The 22,198-nt window shown below is 40.6% G+C and overlaps 1 long non-coding RNA gene across 1 annotated transcript in view; it reads right to left on the reverse strand.

Moving 5' to 3' along the window:
• Positions 1-18,694, reverse strand: part of LOC122462375 — a 298,741-nt gene extending 280,047 nt beyond the window's left edge. The window contains exon 1 of the long non-coding RNA XR_006284883.1: positions 18,655-18,694. This is a non-coding gene — a long non-coding RNA (uncharacterized LOC122462375). The remainder of the gene's footprint in view (positions 1-18,654) is intronic.
• Between the last annotated feature and the right edge of the window lie 3,504 nt (positions 18,695-22,198).

Here is a 22,198-nt window from a genome sequence, read left to right on the forward strand (position 1 = left end):
AGTTGGCTGTATTTTAAAGAATCCTTATTGAGGTTACAGGGACAAACCATCCCGATGTGTAGAAAGAATAGTAAATATGGCAGGCGACCAGCTTGGCTTAACAGTGAAATCCTTTCTGATCTTAAACACAAAAAAGAAGCTTACAAGAAGTGGAAGATTGGACAAATGACCAGAGAAGAGTATAAAAATATCGCTTGGGCATGTAGGAGTGAAATCAGGAAGGCCAAATCACACCTGGAGTTGCAGCTAGCAAGAGATGTTAAGAGTAACAAGAAAGGTTTCTTCAGGTATGTTAGCAACAAGAAGAAAGTCAAGGAAAGTGTGGGCCCCTTACTGAATGACGGAGGCAACCTAGTGACCGCGGATGTGCAAAAAGCTAATGTACTCAATGCTTTTTTTGCCTCTGTCTTCACGAACAAGGTCAGCTCCCAGACTACTGCACTGGGCAACAAGCATGGGGAGGAGGTGACCAGCCCTCTGTGGAGACAGAAGTGGTTTGGGACTATTTAGAAAAGCTGGACGAGCACAAATCCATGGGGCCGGATGCGCTGCATCCGAGAGTGCTAAAGGAGTTGGTGGATGTGATTGCAGAGCCATTGGCCATTATGTTTGAAAACTAATGGCGATCGGGGGAAGTCCCGGATGACTGGAAAAAGGCTAATGTAGTGCCCATCTTTAAAAAAGGGAAGAAGGAGGATCCTGGGAACTACAGGGCAGTCAGCCTCACCTCAGTCCCTGGAAAAATCATGGAGCAGGTCCTCAAGGAATCAATTCTGAACCACGTAGAGGAGAGGAAAGTGATCAGGAACAGTCAGCATGGATTCACCAAGGGCAAATCATGCCTGACTAATCTAATTGCCTTCTATGACGAGATAACTGGCTCTGTGGATGAGGGGAAAGCAGTGGACTTGTTGTTCCTTGACTTTAGCAAAGCTTTCGACACAGTTTCCCACAGTATTCTTGCCAACAAGTTAAAGAAGTATGGACTGGATGAATGGACTATAAGGTGGATAGAAAGTTGGCTAGATTGTCGGGCTCAACGGGTAGTGATTACTGGCTCCATGTCTAGTTGGCAGCCGGTATCAAGTGGAGTGCCCCAAAGGGTCGGTCCTCGGGCCGGTTTTGTTCAATAGCTTCATAAATGATCTGGAGGATGGTGTGGATTGCACCCTCAGCAAGTTTGCAGATGACACTAAACTGGGAGGAGAGGTAGATGCGCTGGAGGGTAGGGATAGGATACAGAAGGCCCTAGACAAATTAGAGGATTGGGCCAAAAGAAATCTGATGAGGTTCAACAAGGACAAGTGCAGAGTCCTGCACTTAGGACGGAAAAATCCCATGCACCGCTACAGACTAGGGAACGAATGGCTCGGCAGCAGTTCTGCAGAAAAGGACCTAGGGGTTACAGTGGATGAGAAGCTGGATATGAGTCAACAGTGTACTCTTGTTGCCAAGAAGGCCAATGGCATCTTGGGATGTATAAGTAGGGGCATTGCCAGCAGATAGAGGGACGTGATCGTTCCCCTCTATTCAACATTGTTGAGGCCTCATCTGGAGTATTCTGTCCAGTTTTGGGCCCCACACTACAAGAAAGATGTGGAAAAATTGGAGAACTTTCAGCGGAGGGCAACAAAAATTATTAGGGGTCTGGAACACAGGACTTATGAGGAGAGGCTGAGGGAACTTGGATTGTTTAGTCTGCGGAAGAGAAGAATGAGGGGGGATTTGATAGCTGCTTTCAACTACCTTAAAGGGGGTTTCAAAGAGGATGGCTCTAGACTGTTCTCAGTGGTAGCAGATGACAGAACAAGGAGTAATGGTCTCAAGTTGCAGTGGGGGAGGTTTAGGTTGGATATTAGGAAAAACTTTTTCACTAGGAGGGTGGTGAAACACTGGAATGCGTTACCTAGGGAGGTGGTGGAATCTCCTTCCTTAGAAGTTTTTAAGGTCAGGCTTGACAAAGCCCTGGCTGGGATGATTTAGTTGGGGATTGGTCCTGCTTTGAGCATGGGGTTGGACTAGATGACCTCCTGAGGTCCCTTCCAACCCTGATATTCTATGATTCTATGATTAGTATCATACCTAGAAACTACTCATTTAAAACCCCAGATATGTAAGATCAGGAAATGTCTAGGATGACGCGATTAGGTTTCTCTCTTTGTATTTCTTTATGGCTTGTGGACTCCTCTGTGCTAACTTTTGTTTTGCTTGTAACCTTTAAGCTGGACCTCAAGGAAGCTATTCTTAATGCTTAATCCTTATATTTTTTTTAATTAAAAGCCTATGTTCCCAGATGTTTTTTCTCTTTTTTTTAATTAATAACATTTACCTTTCAGAATAGAATTGGATTTTTGTGTTTTAAGAGGTTTGTGCACGTGGTGTTTAATTAGCCGGTGGCAACAGCTGATTTCCTTTGTTTTTGTTTCTCTGCTCTTCCCCAGAGGGGAGTTGAAAGGGCTTCAAGGTCCCGCACAGGAAGGAATTCCCAAGTGAGCCTTCCTGGGTTCTCAAACGGGTTTTGCACTTGGGTGGTGGCAGCATCTACCCATCCAAGGTCAGAGAGAAGGTGTAACCTTGGAAGTTTAATACAAGCCTGGAGTGGCCAGTATTAATTTTTAGAAACCTTGTGTGCCCCCACCTTCTGCACTCAAAGTACCAGAGTGGGGAATCAGCCTTGACATTAACTGTTAGGGAACTGTGTGAGAGCTGGTTCTTGCTGGATATCCCCACCAACACCCAATTTTCCAGAGCATCCAAACCAAACAGAACCTCTGAATTTTTTTCCATTCATCTATCACTAATGGCAACCTACTGTAGTTAGTAGCTATACTTAAAGGGGAAGGATGAGTTCCACTTTACATTTGAAAAGCAGTTAATCAGTGCAGAAATAGTGTATCAAGAAGTGATGCTTCTTTTTAGAAGCATGTAGAGTGGGTAATTCTCCATATATGTAGACAGAAAGCAGGCTATGTCCTAATGAAAGTGTGAAGACTGCAGATCCCTATTTATACCTTAATGAAGAATTTAGTCATTTGGTCACTTGAATGCCACAGTAAAAAAGATCTTTATCAGACACAGCCTCATATCTGAGTTTTAATGAGACTGTTTCCTATTAGAAGTCAATTTAACTTAAATTCCTTTCCCCAACTTTATCCTTTGCTAACTGGGAACAGCCAAGAGTAAACACAGCTTCTAGATCTAATTCAACATTCTGAACTGATTAACTAAAATCTTTCTGAGCAAACATAATATTGTTACATATTTTCACAAGATTACTGAAGGATTACTAAATGCTGTAGGATTTTCTCACTAGAGGAGCAGGATACACTAGGACATGTCCAAGCCTACATTAGTGGGATTTTTCAACATTTGCCTTATCAACTAGATTATCAGAATAAGTAAAATAATTTCAAGTGTCAGATCAGTCTAAGAGGTTGCAACAACCACCACAGCAAAGAGCAACTAAAAAAATGTCCCATATTATGGAACACTTGACAATAATCAGTAGCCTATACTTTCCTTACTGAAACAGTCAGATAATTGTTTTCTAAGTGTAAGAGAAGAAAAAATGTTCTAAAGGAGAAAAACATGCCAGCCAAAGGTGCTTTGGGAAAAGTGTAGTATAAGCAAGATTAAGATTTTGTCATGGGTAGTTTTAGTAAAATATCCATGGACAGGTCACAGTTAATTAACAAAGATTCAGGGAAGCCCAAACCTGTCCCTGACTTTTACTAAAACTAGAGGTGGTCAGGGAAAGGATACCCAGCCCCAGCTGCTGCTCCCAACAGCGGCTCTGGGGTCTGTGTGTGGGCGTGGACAGGTTACATTACAGGTAGGCTGTGACATAAAAAGTTTGGGGACCTCTGCTCTATGCAATTTAGATGCAACATATAACCAACTAAATATAAGGTTGGAGTACATGCAGTTAAGCTGTCTCTTGTGCTGAAATAAAATCTCATTTCCTTAGGGAAACACCAACTTGCCAGGTATTTAAAGAAATACCATTCTTGCTTTAACAAATCCACTAATTATCTGTGAAATTCTCAGTTATTTTCCTGTGGCCTGTAAACCTAAAAATGCAAAGTGTTAATTGGAAAGTGTTAGTTCATTTGTTTTAAATGGATTCTTCCAACAACAAATAATAAATTGTTATTTTATTATTCTCTTAGCATTTGTTGAAAAGACTGGCTCATAGAATAAGGATCTGGTTCTCTCTCTCTCTCTCTATGATTTTACTATTATGGGCAGAAGTAAAAGAAAAGCCACATCATAACAGTCAGACAGCACAGAGGGCTAGTCAAGATACATTCGAGTGGTTTGCGATCGTCATATTGGCAGATTGCTTAAAAAGAACATCATGTTAGTGGCAGCCTGGCACCATGGCAGCACAGGTGGAGAGAGTTCAATGCTGCCTCACTGCAGGTGGGAGGACTAGCGATCGATATTGGAAGTGAAGGTGGAGAATGAACATGTGTCTCAGAAGTGATGTGCAATATGTGGACACTACATGAGAAAATAAATTGCCCTGGCAGAACTGACTGGAGTAACTGGAGCAGCACTGCAGTTCTAGCCTTGCTCCCTGATAACATGGCCACCCCAGGACTGCCTCTTAACAAAGGATTCCCATCACAGGGAGCCATGGAAAGGCAGTGGAAGAATAATATAAAACAGGATATTAACCAATGGATTTTTCACTGGGTATGGGGATGCCTATGCAGCCTGTTCACTCCTTCCCTAGCCAATCCACTACCCATGCCAGCCCCAGATTCCCAGAACCACTGTGCATCCTCTGTGGCAGGCACAGAGGCAGCCTGCTGCATGAGGAAAGGAGATTCACATGCAGAGGGAACCATTCACATGTGGGTCACAAATTCTCTGTAGTGGATAGGGTCTCCTGAGCTATATTATAGGTCTACCTCCCAACATGTGTCTATGGCCACTTCATAAACATGACAGGGAGGCCACTTGTGTGTTAATATCCTGTCTGTTTATTCAGTGCTTCCCTCAACTCCCTCAGGTCTAGTTTTATGGTACATATTACATTGAATAGTAACTCCTTCTCAAAGGCAATGGCATCTCTTAGTTCTTATTAGGACTGGTTGAAAACCAAAATTCCATTTTCATTAAAAACATTGAAAGGAACAAAAATATATATTTTTGTCTAAAGCATTTAAGGTGAAATCAAACAAATGAAAAGAAAATGTTTGTTTTGGTTGAAAAGTGATCCTTCATTGTACAATTTTCAGATGCCTCTTGTTCTTATATAAACCATCGAAGACAATGTATAAACCAGCTAAGACAGTGTATTTGCCAAGTAACCCAAAGTTATTTCTGTTGTTGTAGAAGTCTTGTTTTCCAGTGATAACTGCCCCCAGTATGGCTTCTGATAAGGATTTCTATCCAGTCCTGTATCAATTCTGCCACAGCACGGACCGATGCTATAGAAAGGAACAGTGACCTACAGAAACCAACGATAGCTATTTACAATACTTTATTCTGCTGGGCAGACCTTAAACCTTGCCCTTTCGCAAGTTCTTTTTTTTTTTTTTTTTTTTTTTGGCAGGCGCAAGAAAGAAGGCAACTATGTTTCTGTTGTATGCTTATTCTGAGCTCTTTTTAATACATCTAAAATGTATGCCTGCAAGGTAACCCTCTGCTGATATGAAGACAATTTTGGTGACCCATAAAATTTAGAATTTAATTCATTTATTTTTGTTAACTTTAATTCCTACTGTGACCATCACTGCTCACTGCAATTTAACACATACTGCACACTTTAATATAGCTGAAGCAATGGGCTCTGGATCCTTTGAACAAATGACCATATTGAACGATCTGTTCAAGTGACTGACTTTTCCTATTTTTTTCTTAGTCACAGAGGATACTGTATGTGAAAAGCTGTTTGAAGATTGTCCTTGGAGTCATGAAACTAAGATGATGCAGTTTTCAAAGCAATGATACTTAGAATTTCTGTTTTCCTTCCAAAAAGATTACAGAGCTACAAGAAGGTAAAGTTGAAACATCTGGTTTATATTGGTCAGTCTTTAAAAACATAGGTATTCATATGCACACACATACTAAATTAAATAAGAGAACTATTATGTTCATATAGAAGAGGGATGTCTTTCCGGGTGAAATTCCAGCCCCACTGAAGTGATTGGGAATTTTACCACTGACCTCTGTTATGCACTTTGAAAACTTGTTAAACAAGTATTTGATTTGTTATAATTTTCTGCTTATTTCATTTAGAATATATGTACAGCCATATATCTAAAACTATGAAGGATAAAATTGGAAAAAGTGCAGGGAAGGGCAACAAAAATGATGAGGGGTATGGGACAGCTTCCATCTGATAGGGAATCAAAAAGACTGGGACTGCTCAGCTTAGAAAAGTAACGAGTAAGAGGGGGATATGATAGGAGGTTTATAAAGTCATGAATGGTGTGGAAAAAGTGAATAGGGGAGTGTTATTTACCCCTTCACATAACACAAGAATCGGGGGTCACCCAATGAAATTAATAGGCAGCAGGTTTAAAACAAACAAAAGGAAATACTTCTTCACACAACACACACTCAACCTGCGAAACTCCTTGCCAGGGGATGTTGTGAAGGCCAAAAGTATAACTGGGTTCATGAAAGAATTAGATAAGTCCATGGGTGGTAGGTTCATAAATGGGTATTAGTCAAGATGATCAGGGATGCAATCCCAAGCTTTGGGTGCCCCATAACCTCTAATTGCCAGAAGCTGGGACTGGATGACAGGGGATGGATCACTCTATAAGTTGTCCTGTTCTGTTCATTTCTTCTGAAGCATCTGGCATCAGCTACTGTCAGAAGACAGGTTACTGGGCTCGATAGACCATTGGTCTGACCCAGTATGGCCGTTCTTATGTTCTTATATTTATACAAGTACAGACACAACTCATATCAGATAATGAAAGGAATCCTAATTTTATTTATAGGAGAACAATGAGTAAAATAAACTAATCCAGCATCTTTATGGCTTAAAAATAATTATTTGTGAATGCATACTAAAAAAAGTTTTCACAGTTAGCCCTATTTTTAAATTCCTGCTTCATAAATTTTAATAAAGTTTGTGTTAAAAAGGTCTGAATTTTAAGTTGTTTGCTACAGGTGCATCAAGTATTTCATGTTACATTTTAGCACTGGGGGGCAAAACATGTTCTGTCTATATAAGAATTGCCAGCATAACCTGGATTGAGTGATAATGAAAAAAAATTTAGTATGATTCCCAATGCTGGACTGCTTTTGCTGCCAGTACATTTGAAAACCAGAAACGTATTAGTGACCTAATTGCAAACAATTCTTTTCTGAGTTTTGGGTTCTTTCTGCAGCGTTGAGCACTGTGGGTAAAACACAGTCCTACCCCAATGATGTCTGGTCTTCCAGAGCAGATGGGACCAAATAATGTTTTAACAGTGCTCTTGAATTTGTGTTACATATGTCGACACTGGCAAGTTTCTGCGCCACAAGCTCTACTACTTTTATTAAAACGCTGGAATTAAAACGCTGTTGCGTGTCCTTGTGACGCTGGAGCACATCCACATTAGCAGCTCTTGCAACACCAAAGACAGCAGTGCATAGTGGTAGCTCTCCCACTGCACAACTGGCCACAGGGTGCTTTGGGAAGGGTTTGCAATGCCTCCTGGGAGAGGCACAGCGTCCACATGATGCAGGTTTCCAAACCCCATTGTTCCATGGGCATCCTACTACATTGCCATTGCTTTTCAACTGCGGGGGTGGTGGAGGGAAGAGTGTGTGTGACTGGGAGTGTGTGTGTGTGTGGGGGAGACAGTGTGTTCTGGGGGAAAGAGAGTATGTCAGCATGCTGTCTTGTAAGTTCAGACAGTGGCAGGAAGCAACCAGTCCTGAGGCAGGAGTGGGGGATACCCCGACATCAGCCCCCACCTCCCTCCCTGCACTCTCTGCACAGCAATCTCTCTCTCTCTCTCTCTCTCACACACACACACACCCACCCCTCTGTGTTCAACAACACAAGCATTCCACATTAATGGTTTGCATTGTGTCCCAGAGCAGATCAGCACAGCACACAACAGCTGTCAGAAATGGTGCTTTGAAAGGAGAGGGGCGCATGTCTCCAGGGCAGCCAAGTTCAAAACAATGAGCAGAGCAGTCACTTGAGGCACTATGGGACAGCTCCCGAGGCCAATTATAGCGCAGAAAGCAATCAAGTGTTCACACTGGCAACGGCGCGCCAGAGTCTTTGTGCAAATAGCCTTACGACTCTTGTCGACGTGGTTTTTTTGCAGAGCTGCAACTGAGGAGTTTCTGTGCAGAAAGTGGCTTGGCAGTGTGTACACTTCTGCAGTTTGAGCACAAAAAGCTGCTTTACTGCAGAGAAACTTGCCAGTGTAGACAAACCCTTAACCTTTTAAAGTCCAAGGGTGCATCTTATTTTACTTCAGAAAAGAACCATATGGCTCTCTCTATATATGAAATACTACCACTAAACCTACTGAAACACAAGCATTGCTTTCTTTATTGGCCTAGTTTCCTTGTACAAGCAACTAACCAGACAGAACCCTAGGTGGCTTATGAAATGTCACAAGATCACAGCCAGAGGTAGCATACACCACACAGTGTGCAGTAAATCCAGGTGTAGTATCTAAAAGATTAGCAGTAAAATGTTATTACATCTAAATTTACTTTCATATTGCTTTGTTAGTTTTCAAATAATGCTTGTGCATTTAAATGGTATTTAACAAGAGAGCAGGAAACGTATTCTGCCATTTGTAAATGGTAGTCACTTTTGAGGACAAGATCTACTCTAACTTACACTGACCTGCCAATGACTCAAAGTCAGCCAAAAGTAGTGGGAGAGTAACCAAGCCCTGGCTATTCCCATTTCTCCCCAGTGCAAGCCCCAGCACACACTGCACATTGAGGATTCCTGAGAGATAGTGAAGAACCCCAGGAATTCTGCTTCTCCAGCAGTATTCCCCGGTGGCCGGAATTGATAGTATTACATCCCCTCTATACTACTGGAACACACAAAGGCCCAGAACACAATGGAGAATTTGGCCCTCAGTGTTTGTTTTGTATACAGTGCTCACCGTTTGAAAGAGCAAGTCATGCCTCATGGAAAACTGGGAAAGCATCCCAGGTAGGAACAAATTCTACTAGTATATCAGGTGTGTGTATTTTTCCACCTTTGAGCCGTAACATTAAAAATATTTGCATAAATACAGGACACTTTCTGTTGTTCGATTCAATGCCCAGCTCTTTATCCTGGAGTCCATGAACAGACATCGCTTGTGACATTCTCGCATTTCCAAAGAAGTCACCTGGCTGACATCACAACTAGAAAATAATACGATAGACCAAATTCAGCCTTCGTGTAGGAAAGTGCAACTTTCTTTGAGTTCAAGCTAGTCACGCCTTCTCATGCCAGAGCTAAATTGGTGCTCTGATTTGAAATGAAGAATAAGTAGCAGAAGCAAACAAGATTTATTGGGATTTATTTTTACACAATAGGAGTAAAATAGCAAATTTGTAACAGTACTACAATGTCAAATGGCTAGGGTTTAATCAGATACTAAGGGCCAAATTCTCTGCTATGTCCAATCTCCACTCAGCTTAGAGATATAAAGGAGCTGGCTGTGGCTCCCTGATAATCAGGCCAGCTCTACATCTTGGTCTCTGCCCCACCATTCATTGGAACAGCCTCAGATCTGCACTCAACTACACCCACTGGTAATGGTCCCTGAAGAACTCTCTGTCAGCTGAAAATGGCCAGAGTTCAACAGCACTCCATTCATACTCCTTACCACACCAGTCTGTCCCCAGCAGCAAGGCCAGGAGGGAGTGAGATATGATGGCTGTACTCTGGCTGAGGACTCTTCTATGCTGTGGAGATCTGTCCATCAGTTTCTTAGCCCTTGCAAACTGCAAGAGTACTGAATGCTTTCAACTCACTGAGTGCCATCAACATATTGAACTCACTAGTGGTTGAGTGTAGTTAGGATTGGATCCAAATCGAAAGTGATCAAAAGTCTGTACCAACTATCATGTAGTTGGTGAACTATATGAAGTGAATTTATAGTATCAGTTCAGATATGTCCACACCACAAAAATTAGCATAAAATTCTATCTTCATAGACAGATGCTCTTATCCAAAGACACTGGGAGTCTTTTGACTGATCAGCGAACACTGGATTAGGTCCAGATTCAGCAGAGAAGCCAAGTATGGAATGAATTTTCCTCCCATTCCTTGACACTGTCCCTAAAGAATAAGATTTAATATGATAATATTTGGGCAGTTTGCATCACTGCCTAAGTTGTATCTGCTTTCATAGAGGATTTCATTCTCTAGCACTTTCAGTCCAACAACTTTTATTAGTTTTAAACTCACTTTTGGGGGTGGAGGGGAAACCATCGTTGAATTAAAATGAAAGCCAGCATTCTACTCAAATAGGTAATATAGAGTAATTGAATTTTAACAAGACTGATCTTATTTCAAGATCAAAACCAAAATCACCTTACAGAGATATCACAGATTTTGATCAGTTCTTGACATAATGTAAAATCAATGAAACACTGAAACTAAAGCATCCACAGATGTGTTTTACAAAGCTCCTAATTGGTTAGTCAGGCTTCAAAGTCACACTTTTTGATTTGTTGTGAACTTTTGTGCTCCTATCTAGGATAATTGGGCTACTAACTATGAATTTTGGTAGCCTATAAAGACAGCCTTGATCTGCAATTGTTTAATTTCCTTTTGCTAAAATTTTAAAGCAATGCTTAGATACAGCCTACATTTCATACCAGTGCAATAACATTATGAAGTACCTAAATACCACAACGTTCTCATCAACCCTGACATTTTAAAGTGAATTACAACAGCTGTTCTATGTTAAAGGGACATTTTAATCAAATCCACCTCTGATAAGCAGGAAAGGTAAACATGACCAGGCTGCTAATGTACATGCTGTCCCATTAACTTTAACTCAGTGGGTTACGATGGCAATTTATTTCTGGTCATCAGATACCTTGTGTATACTCTGCCTTCAAAACAGCATACCCAGCAGTCAGTCTCTTCCTGTCATCCTACTAAGGCATAACCTCAATCAGTCTTACATTTGTTAGGGAAAAAACATAGGGCTAATCAACCTCATTTGTATGGGAAGGGGGGGGGGGTAGGGGGACTCAGAAGGGACAAAAGGGGGTCAACCATACTTTGCTGAACACAGTGGTATCTTTGCCTTGACTTCAGTGGGAACAGAATCAAACTCTGGGAGGGGAGTGCAACTGACATGCAGCCAGATAATTGTGGCTAGAGTCATTTAGATAATAAGCAAACATTTTTAATTTTAATTTAAAATAATTTTGCGAATACAGACTAACACGGTTGTTATTCTGAAACCTTAGATAATTAGGAAACCACTAGCTGGTTGGCAATAAAGAGACATTCCTGCCATCCTATTTTAATGAAATCTCGTCTTTCAGTTATAGGCAATCCTCCTTTAAGGAAAGCTGTGAAGTACCAGGATGTATTTCAATAACTACATCTGACTACAAAGAATAGTTTTCTCAATATTTTTATATTTAATCCTTAATAGATATTAACAGCCAGACCGAAAGTTGCCATCTTGATAGTCTGAGTATGTAAAGTAGAACCCAGAGAATGTAGCCCTAGTGGAATGTACAACAAAGTTGTTTGCAAGTTATATGATATTGCATTGCAAGGTATATTGCATTTTTGTAAAATAATAATCATCATCATTGCACCAAAGTATAGCTACTTCTGGGAAACATTTCAAGGGCAGCTTATACTGATAGACTAATGCAGTTATAAAGCTGGTCTTTACCTATATGTAAAGACTTTTAATATTGTATATTATAGATTTAAATACAATTACTATTTAAATCATCCACGTGCCTGATGCTGCAAACTCATATGGGTGGGCAGATTCCTGTGCTTATATGAAGCCCCTCACCTTATATTAAAGTTTTCAATGAGATTCCACATGAGCTTCAGTTATCATAACTAGGGTCTGATCTTGCATTCCTTGTGCATCCAAACTCCTGTTGAGTTCAGTGATTTGTAAAGAATTCAAGGTCAGGACTTTCATCAATGCAATTTCCCCTTTATCACTGAATTTCTAGGAGCTGGTTCCACACATCTGCCTGGCACTAATGTGCAGTGCTCATGGAATCTAAGAACAGCAGCCATGATAGGAAAAATGGAACAGATTACAAATTTGTTAAGATGAGGCGGTCATTTGACTGCTTAACATTGCTTCATTAGTATATCTTTAATTGGTGTACAAAAGCAGGCTCTAGATAACAGCTTTAATCAGGGTCATAGAAAAACATGTTTCTGTCTCCTCCCTAACATCTGGTTTAAGAGAAATATTTAGTAGGGAGGCCTTAAAGGAATTTCTAAGCTATTAAATTTGTATAGTTGGTTTTGCAAAATGATCTGGGAGTCATACAAAGCACTGCAAGTTTCCAGTTTGTGAACTCAGGCACAAAATCTATTTACCTGTCCTTTAGCATGATAATGATAATAATGAAATAACAAACAATATTTTATTCACCCACCAAAAAAATGTTATTTACCTTGTGAGAGTGAATGAGCAGAGCTTCTCAATGCTGATGTGTTCTATATTATTCTAAAGGGACCATCAATTTAAAATAATTAAAAAACAAAACAGAAGTAGTTTTAGGCAGTAGCTACAAATTCTCCAGCCAAATTTTGAAGTTTCACAATCACATTTTCTTATTTCCAAACATGCTTCTCTCTCTCTTTTTGCTGTGTGAAAGAGGCATACAAACAGAGGAAACTGACTAAGGCTCTAATCATGCAAGGAAATCTGCCTGAGTTTGAAATGGGCATAGGAGTCTGCCTACATCAAGCTCATTGCCATATTAGGTCTTAAGTGACTATGCAGGGGAAACTAAGTTTGACTGTACACAAAATGTAGGATTTCCAAAAGCCCACTATGCTAGCCTAAGTCTACTCCTATTGAAAACAACGATACATGCCATATTGATAACATTAAAAATCCCACCCAAGTACTGTCAGAGGCACAAAATAAGTCAACAGGAAAAAATAGACAAAAATACATTTTCTCAAATCTTTCACTTATTGTATTTTATGTGTGGGTATATTATTTTATACAATAACATGTTAAAAATAAATCAGACAGTAGTGAGATATTAAGTTGAAGATGTCTCTTTTACTGAAAATTTATTGGCTATCATCTTCTTATCCAAGTTTGAAGCAGAGTGAATGTCCGTGGATATTAGTGATGCATTCCTCATTATGACAGGTTTCAAATGTTGATGGTACCAGAGAAGGGAGTAAAGCCTAACTCAGCACTGCATTCTTTTTAAATTACTCAGATTTCATCCTGACATTTATGTTTCAGATTGCTGTTCACTTCTGCTGGCCAGTATGTGCCAAACTAACCTTGACCTCCCTTTGAAAGAATTGTTAGGCTGTCACTCAGGTGTAAAGAACTCATTAAATTTGACAGAGATGCTATCTGTTTTGTCCAGGTCCCTGCTGTACAAAATTGCCTCTGAAATTTTAAAAAATGACATTTTAACTAATTAAAAATAACCTATTGAATCACAGGCATGACAACTACCCGCCCAAACAGCAGCTTGCTAAGGCTTTTAATATTGTTTCCTATGGATGAGAGTCAAGAAGTTGGTCCTCAGATCTCTGAACTCTAGCAAATGAGAGCACACCAAGTGTTGAAGCTCATTGCCAATCCTCCAGTAAGCTCACAATGGCAAAAATGTGGTATACGCCCCGCAACGACAAAGAGACACCCAAAACTTTCTGCCTGCTCCAGCCATAGATCTCAGAAGTGCTGAAAACATATGGAAAAGTTCACATGCAGAGCAAGGTCACTGACTCACATTTGCATCTTGAATATAATTTTATTTTTGTTGGTTTGAATAACATGAAGCAACAGAAAATGAAGGTGGGAAAAGTATATGGATTTGAACATCAACGAATAATTTAAATTGATTTTTCTTATGGATAATAGAAGTGAATGGGAATTAAAATTGGCCACCGTTAACCTATGTGTTCCTAAAAAGCAATAGTAACCCCAAGAGATTCTCAGTTACCAATACTATCAGAGGATGAAGAAGAAAAATTCTTTAACACCTGAAATCACCTTCTCACACTAGAGAACAATGTCCCTTCTGGTCTTAAAGTCTGTGTAAAACCTCAATCTTTAATATCTCATCTAATTAGATGAGATGTATTTTGTGTTATCCTTCTCTGTTAAACAGACTCACAATTTCTTAAATGTCCATGCTTTTACCAACATTTCAACTAACTAAAATTTTATTTTTCAGCTAATTTTATTTTGATACATTTGTCATCTGAAGCGTCTGATCAAAGACAGTACTTAAAGACATGTATTAGTAAACTGAAAAATCTTGGGAGAAGTGTTAAAACATTCAGATAGGATACTTTTTATTTCAGTGTCTTAAAAGTTTTGCCTTTTTAAAAATTCCTATTTAGACTTGAAGCTAAAATGTACTCTTTCAAATACAAGTGGGTGTAGAGATAGTTATATATTTGAATTTGAAGTTTTAGAACAAAATAATTGTGCTTGAAAAAAAGTCAGAAAGAAATGCTAAAAACTAACTGGTCTAAATATATTGGAATAGTGACAAAACCCAGTGGATAGGGCACCAGACTGGGAATAGAGACCTGAATTCTATAGCTGGCTCTGCCACTTATTTCTCAAATAGTCTTATTGATTTCAATGGTACTGCTCAAAGTAAGTAAAGGCATCAGAATCTGGCTGTTTGTAAAGCACTTTGAGATCTAGTCCCTAATGCAGCAAAGCACTTCAGCACATGAGCAGGGCCACTGAAGTTAATGGGACTACATTTGTGCTTAAAACTAAACATGTTACTCCTGAGGGAATTCTTTGCCAAAAAATTAAAAATTCTGTGCACAATATTTTAAAATTCAGCATATTTTATTTGTCAAAACACTATATAATCACACAAATTTCAATTTTGGTAATTTATTTCAAAATACCTGTCAGCAACGGTCTATAACAATACAGACACAAAACATTTCTCCCAGGAGTAGAGTGTTAAAGAAACCCCTACAACAGTCCAGTTCCTGTTTCTTTGCCTCCTCCTCTCTAGAGCCCAGCCAGGGGGGGTGAGACACCTGCACCTCCTATCACCCCAGAGCCCAGCTATACCCCCCCTCTCGCCCCCCTGAGACAGCTGCATCCCTTACACCCCAGAGCCTAGGGCAGAGGTGGGCAAACTACTGTCCACAGGCCGGATCTGGCCCCTCGGGGCTTTGGATCCTGCTCACGGCTTTGCCACCCCCGTGGCGCACGGGCCCCGCACTGCTCCGGGAAGCATCCGGCACCATGTCCCTGCGGCCCCTGGGGGAAAAGGGGCTGAGGGCTCTGCGCGCTGCTGTTGCCTGTGGATACCTCCCCCGAAGCTCCCATTAGCAAGGAACAGGGAACCGCCGCCAATGGGATCTTCTAGGGAGGTACTCACAGACGCACGGGAGCCGCAGGGACGTGGTGCCGGCCACTTCCTGGAGCGGCCTCAGTGTGCATCGCTATCACCCTGGAGCTACTCCAGGAAAGCAGTGCCGGGCCAGAGCCCATACCCCAAACCCCTCCTGCACCCCAACTCCCTGCCCGGAGCCCCCACCACACCCTGCACCCCAACCCCGGCCACACCCCTCCTGCATCCCAACCCCCTGCCCTGAGCCCCCTGCTGCACCCCCCACTCCTCCCTGAATCACTGCCCTGAGCCCCCTCCGGCACTGTGCATCCCCTCCTGCACCCCAACCCCCTTCCCTGAGCTGCCTTGTACACCCCACACCCCTCCTGTGCCCCAACCCCTTTACCTGAGCCCCTTCCTGCACACCGCACCCCTCCCCATACCCCACACTCCCTCCCACACCCCAACCCTCAGCTCCAGCCCTACATTCATGGCCCTGCAAGCAATTTCCCCACCCCGATGTGGCCCTCAGTCCAAAAAGTTTGCCCACCCCTGGCCTAGGGTCTACAGGGAGAAACAGGCTGCAAGCTCCCTCCTGCCTTCAGGGTGTGCTGGGAACTGCAGCTCCCTGGAACCTTTCCCAGCTCCCCCTCCCCTTCTCCCTCCCTCCTTCTATTTGTGAGCTGCGGAGCTGGGCTCTGCTGGGTCTAGCTGCCCCTAGTGGCAGCCAGTAGCTCTGCAGCCCATTTCTGGGGCGGGGGGGAGAGGGGTGTGTAGAAATTCTGGACATTAATTTTGCACAAATTCTCCATTGCCCAGTGGTGCAGAACTCCCCCAACAGTAACATGTGCTTAAGTGCTTTGCTGGATTAAGGCGTACATTGAGTACATTCAAAAATGTGCCACTTGAGTGCCTAAATGGGAGTCTGACTCTTTTGAAAAATCTGATCTTTAATGTAGTTGATACCTGGAAAGTTGTTTTAATCATTTGACTAAACAGAATGCTAGAGATGGCAAAAGCTTGATTCAAATCAGAAAGCAGTGACTAAACTGGAACATAATATTAGGGAAAGGAAAATCTTAACATGTTGGCACACAAGGCTCAGATATGAGTACATATCATTTGAACCTGTTACCAGAGGTATTTCAGTGGAGACAGTGATCATGCCCCACTATGATATCTGTTCTGGGATCCTGGTGTTATCATATATGGAATCACAGTCTGCTTTAAACAGGGGGCATTTTTAAAGAAAACAATAGAGCTCCTAAGTGCTACAGTAATGCAAATAATAAATAATAATGATAATAAATTACAGACACAAACAGGCTTCTGCACAGCTTGAATTACAGCTATATCTGTCTTGTTTCTGAGGAACCACACTTTGTCTGGAACTTTTCACAGCATATTTTGAAATCTAGCAACCAAACAACATTTCATTACACCAGATACCTACTTAAAAAAAGCCTGGGATCTCTTAGATTGGTAGATTCCTATTTCTCCCAGCAATTCCCCAGTGTAAAATACATCCCATAAGATTTCGTGCTCATTGGAAGACCTAGGTTCAGGCTGAAAGCAAAACGCTGCAGGCAGGTGTAGCAGAGACTCAGGATCAGTTGGATCATAACATTAGTTAGGTGCAGGAAGGCAGAAAAAATGAGACTGTATTTTAGGAAGAGCATTGTGTGCCTTGATAGTGGTAAACAGATAATAAATCAGACTGAGCTCAAGATGTTCCCATGGAATATCATGGAAATACCCATGACAAGGGATTTTTGGAGGAGGAAGCCTCTGTACGGATTCTCTTGCAGAGTTTTGTTAGGATCATTCAGAAAAAATGATGAATGAGTGTTAATTCTTCCCCAAGAACCTGTGGACCAAAAGGAATTGAAGGAGGCCAGGGACAACCACACAGAGGACCCTTGCCTCTTGCTTAGCTTTGCTTCCTACCTAAGACCTTCAACTCATAGACCAGTCCTATGTCTCCATCCAGCAAAAGCAGCAGAATGGGACACACACAACTGAAGATTCCCCAGCAATATGAGGAAACTGTACACCCAGCCACATAGATGATATTTGCATGCGTCTAAGAGCAGATTGTTAGTTAACCAGAATACCATCGGCTGGATGGCTAGCTACCCCTGCCGTAGCAAAACAAGACAGAATAGGTTCCTACATTTACATACAATAAAATAAGAAGTGTCATGATCTGTTATTTTGCAACAGAGTCTCTGATGTGAAGAAGAAAAAGCATATTGAGGAGCTGGATGAGAGTAGTTTTAGGGCATGTCATTTTTTTGACTTGACTTTAAACCATATATAAGCAAAATAGTTCCCCATAGAACAGATAATTTCATCCCATTAGAATGAATTATAATAGACTTGTTTTAGATTGTCAGACTGCAAAGGAGTAGGAAAAAATGTGAAGGTATCTTTCTAGAAGAGAAGTACAACTTTTATTTCTGTTTGGCTTTTAACCCTTCATTTTATCAGTGTATTTACAAGTTTCTTTTTGGTCTCAAACAAATAACACAAAACAAAAAAGAACCCACAACTCGAACTGTCAAATAACAGTAAATGTATTGCTATGTCTGTCAAGGTTCCTCCCCCCCTCTGAACTCTAGGGTACAGATGTGGGGACCTGCATGAAAACCCGCCTAAGCTTATTTTTACCAGCTTAGGTTAAAACTTCCCCAAGGTACAAACTATTTTACCTTTTGCCCTCGGACTTTATTGCTGCCACCACCAAGCGTCTAACAAATATATAACGGGGAAAGAGCCCGCTTGGAAACGTCTTTCCCCAAAAAATCCCCCCCAAACCCTACACCCTCTTTCCTGGGGAAGGCTTGATAAAAATCCTCACCAATTTGCATAGGTGAACACAGACCCAAACCGTTGGATCCTAAGAACAATGAAAATGCAATCAGGTTCTTAAAAGAAGAATTTTAATTGAAGAAAAAGTAAAAGAATCACCTCTGTAAAATCAGGATGGTAAATACCTTACAGGGTAATCAGATTCAAAACACAGAGAATCCCTCTAGGCAAAACCTTAAGTTACAAAAAGACACAAAAAACAGGAATATACATTCCATTCAGCACAGCTTATTTTATCAACCATTTAAACAAATCAGAATCTAATGCATATCTAGCTAGATTACTTACTAAGTTCTAAGACTCCATTCCTTTCCTGTTCCTGGCAAAAGCATCACACAGACAGACAGACCCTTTGTTCCCTCCCACCCCCAGCTTTGAAAGTGTCTTGTCTCCTCATTGGTCATTTTGGTCAGGTGCCAGCGAGGTTATCCTAGCTTCTTAACCCTTTACAGGTGAAAGGGTTTTTCCTCTGGCCAGGAGGGATTTTAAAGGTGTTTACCCTTCCCTTTATGTTTATGACAATGTCTTAAATAGGTTTTATACCCTGAACAAACTTGGGAAGCAGAGTGTTCTTTCTGTGATTACTGTGAAGGGTGATGAGATGGCAAAAGAGGATCTGTTCAATTTTATTGTTGGGACTAGTAACAGATTAAATGCTGTTCTCCCCTACCCCTCGGAACATGAACCTCCAGTTTCCATTTGGAATGTCACAGTAAAGCCCCCAGGTTCCATAAATAACAAGGTGAGTTTTCTAAACATACTTAAGAATATAGAAAGTGAGCTGATTTTTTTTTTTTAATATTAGAGTGTACTCAGGAAATTAACTGCCCCTGAGCTAACAGGAATCAGTTATTACTTTACTACCCAGGAAATCTTTGTAATTTCAAGAACTGGAGACCTGTGGCTTTAGCCTGCTTGAGTTATAGGCATCTGCCCTGCACTCTCACAAATCACTTGAACACATAGATTTATTACTATAGTTTAATTAATCCTGTCATACTGTCTCAGAGCCAAATTTTGCTCCCTCCCACTGTAAGTGCCTAAGGTCTAATAGGCAGTGGAACCAGGAAGGTTCAGCTGTGTGTGTGTGTTAGCAGACGGGAGGACAGGAGAAACCTGCAGTGGAGTGTCTAGACCCCTCTTTTCTGCAGAGCTGTACTCTGCAGGGTGCCATCTGCTACAGCATAGGAAATGACTCTGCTGTATAGGGTGGAACCCCTATACCAAGTCTAATTACTGGTATTAAAATTTGAAGCAGGAGAAAGGTATTTGGTCCTATAGATTTTAGCTGGGATTTTGGGATTCTGAAAGAGTTTCGTGCACAAGTCCTGTTGAAATTCCCTTTGAAATTCCCAACCTTAATTCTGCAGGAAATTCCAATATCTTGACACATGCTGTCACCTTGCAATGGGATGAAATATCAAAAATGCTTTGAAATGAGGCCTTCTAAAAACATTTTGTTTGGGAATGTCAAAATGAAAAATTTCAATCAAAACTTACTTCATTTCTAGGTGTCAGTTCAAACTGAAATATTTTGTTTTGATTTTTCCCATTGAAAATCCAATAATGTACTTGAAATAGGCATTTTCCCATGACAATTTCTGGTTTTGATTATACTGTATATTTTATCAGGAAATTTTTTGTTGGTAATATGGCTCCCAGCAGGGTAAAAAAAGACTGGAGTATCTATAGAGGTGGTGATCCTCTGGCTCTGGCCAGCCTCTACTCTAGCCAAAAGACCCCCTTCCAGCCCTCTGAACAACCACCCTTGTGCTGGGAGCCATTGAGCAGGGAGCTGGATCTGACTCTAACTGCAGTCACTTTATAATTACTTTTTAAAAATGATAACCCCCACCCCTTAAGGTTGCAAAAGTTAGGAAAAGCATAAATTAAGGTTGCATTTGCAACCTTGATTCATCCCCCTTGCACATACGCATTATGATACATTCTTTACTTACATGATCACATACTATTTTTCCAAAGGCCTCCTGCCTCATTAAGTGCTGAGGATATTTCATTTTATCCTCTTTGGTCAACGAGTGGCCTATATATATTATTTGCTGCCCACCATCCAATTCTGCACTGAATACAGAATTAGTAATTTCCTCATGGGTTTTTCTATGGCAATCTCTTTGTAATATCTTGCTTCTTTACAAATACCTCTGTCCAGTATCTTACCATGTTGTAATCTTACACTGAGAAGTACCATCTTCAGTGGGATGTGTGAATAGTATATGAAACATATCTAACTCTTATCTTTGGTAACAAGAATATGCCAACTTGCTGCATCTCCAAATGCTTCCATGTGCTATAGAAATAGTAATCATCCTGCCTATTGGGCAAAATCCAGTCAGTCCCACAGCTGAGATACTGCAGCTGACTTGGAGGAAAATTACTTCAGACAAAAGCCCTGACAGAGCCTAGTTTTCTGTTGTACAGGACAACTAGTCCTAAAATAGGAACTATATTACTGCATCCCTGGAACAGAACACTTTGGGGAAGGACTATGCTATGCCAGCCAAACAGGAGGCCTGCTAGTGTTATTTAGAGGGAAGAAGTCAGAAATAGCTACAAGAAGCAACTGTGCAACTTTATATCGTGACAGACAAACAAACAGTATTAACCAGGAGTAACTTGACATTAAAGGTGAAAGTGGGCAGGGTACCAAAATCAAATTGGGGTAGCTTTGCACCCACTTGTACAGGTGTAAATAGCTGCACCATAGCAAGGCATCTTCGCAGGTGCAAGGCAATGGGGAATCAGGCCCTTTGCTTCATTCAGCAAATTGCTGCTTCTTTTTTAAAAGCGTTCTGCATAGTGTCTAAAATAAATCAATCTTCCTTTTTAAAAATTCTGCAATATTGTCACACACACACAGCTAGAACAAAGTAATATACAGGCCAAATAAAAGGCAGTGTATTAAGTTACATAAAATTTGTAAAATGTGCTCCCCCACATATGGAGGAAAAATGAACATCTGATTAAACTAATAGGATTATGCAAAAAAATCTTCTAATGATAGGCCTGTAATTAATCTTTTTTAGTCTTGGGGCTTCCTTATAATCATTCTTTATGTGCATAATTTAATTTGAACAAAAACTAATTCTATTCAACGGACATGCCTTACAACAACCCTCCAATTTGTGGAGACTACTGTTCCTAATCTAGTTATGCTTAGACAGATGCTACAGTCCCTCACTCCTGTTCATTTCTGCTGCTAATCATGTTTCCTTTACTGAAGGAGTAAGAATAAAACCAAACAAGTTTTACTGGGATCATCTAAACATAGCTCCTTTCTATGCTCAACTGCAATAGGTCATATATAACTGAAGGCACATCCCTTCAAACATTTATGTCTATGAATGACTTTATATTTATTCATGCATTTTTTTTGCAGGATCAGTCCCTAAACATGTGAAGGATGCATGTTATCTGTGGGCTAGTGACACTTCTCCTCTGATCATCTCAGATTCCTGCTGTTATTAAGGAGTGATTTATGTAGAACAAAAAAATATTTCAGAACAAAGAATATCCTGTCATAGGCAATGTTATGAATAGCATGAAATGGACTCTGTAATATCTAAGTTAGTTAATTAAAAAAAAAATCTAAAATGTGTGGTCAAATATGGAAAAAAGTTTTTATTCAATATTGATCTAACTTAAGACAGTCAGCTTTCAACAAATATATTTTAAAAAGTTAAAATAATGAGAATGAAAAAATAAATGGAAAAATATGAAAAATGCAAAAATGGGGGGAGAAAGCCAAGCATTTTTGCTTCAGAAACTTCAGAAACTTCAGAACAGAATTTTTTTTATTTGAAATATTTCATGA

Source organism: Chelonia mydas, chromosome 11 (assembly GCF_015237465.2).
Source record: "Chelonia mydas isolate rCheMyd1 chromosome 11, rCheMyd1.pri.v2, whole genome shotgun sequence".
Taxonomy (NCBI): Eukaryota; Metazoa; Chordata; order Testudines; family Cheloniidae; genus Chelonia; species Chelonia mydas.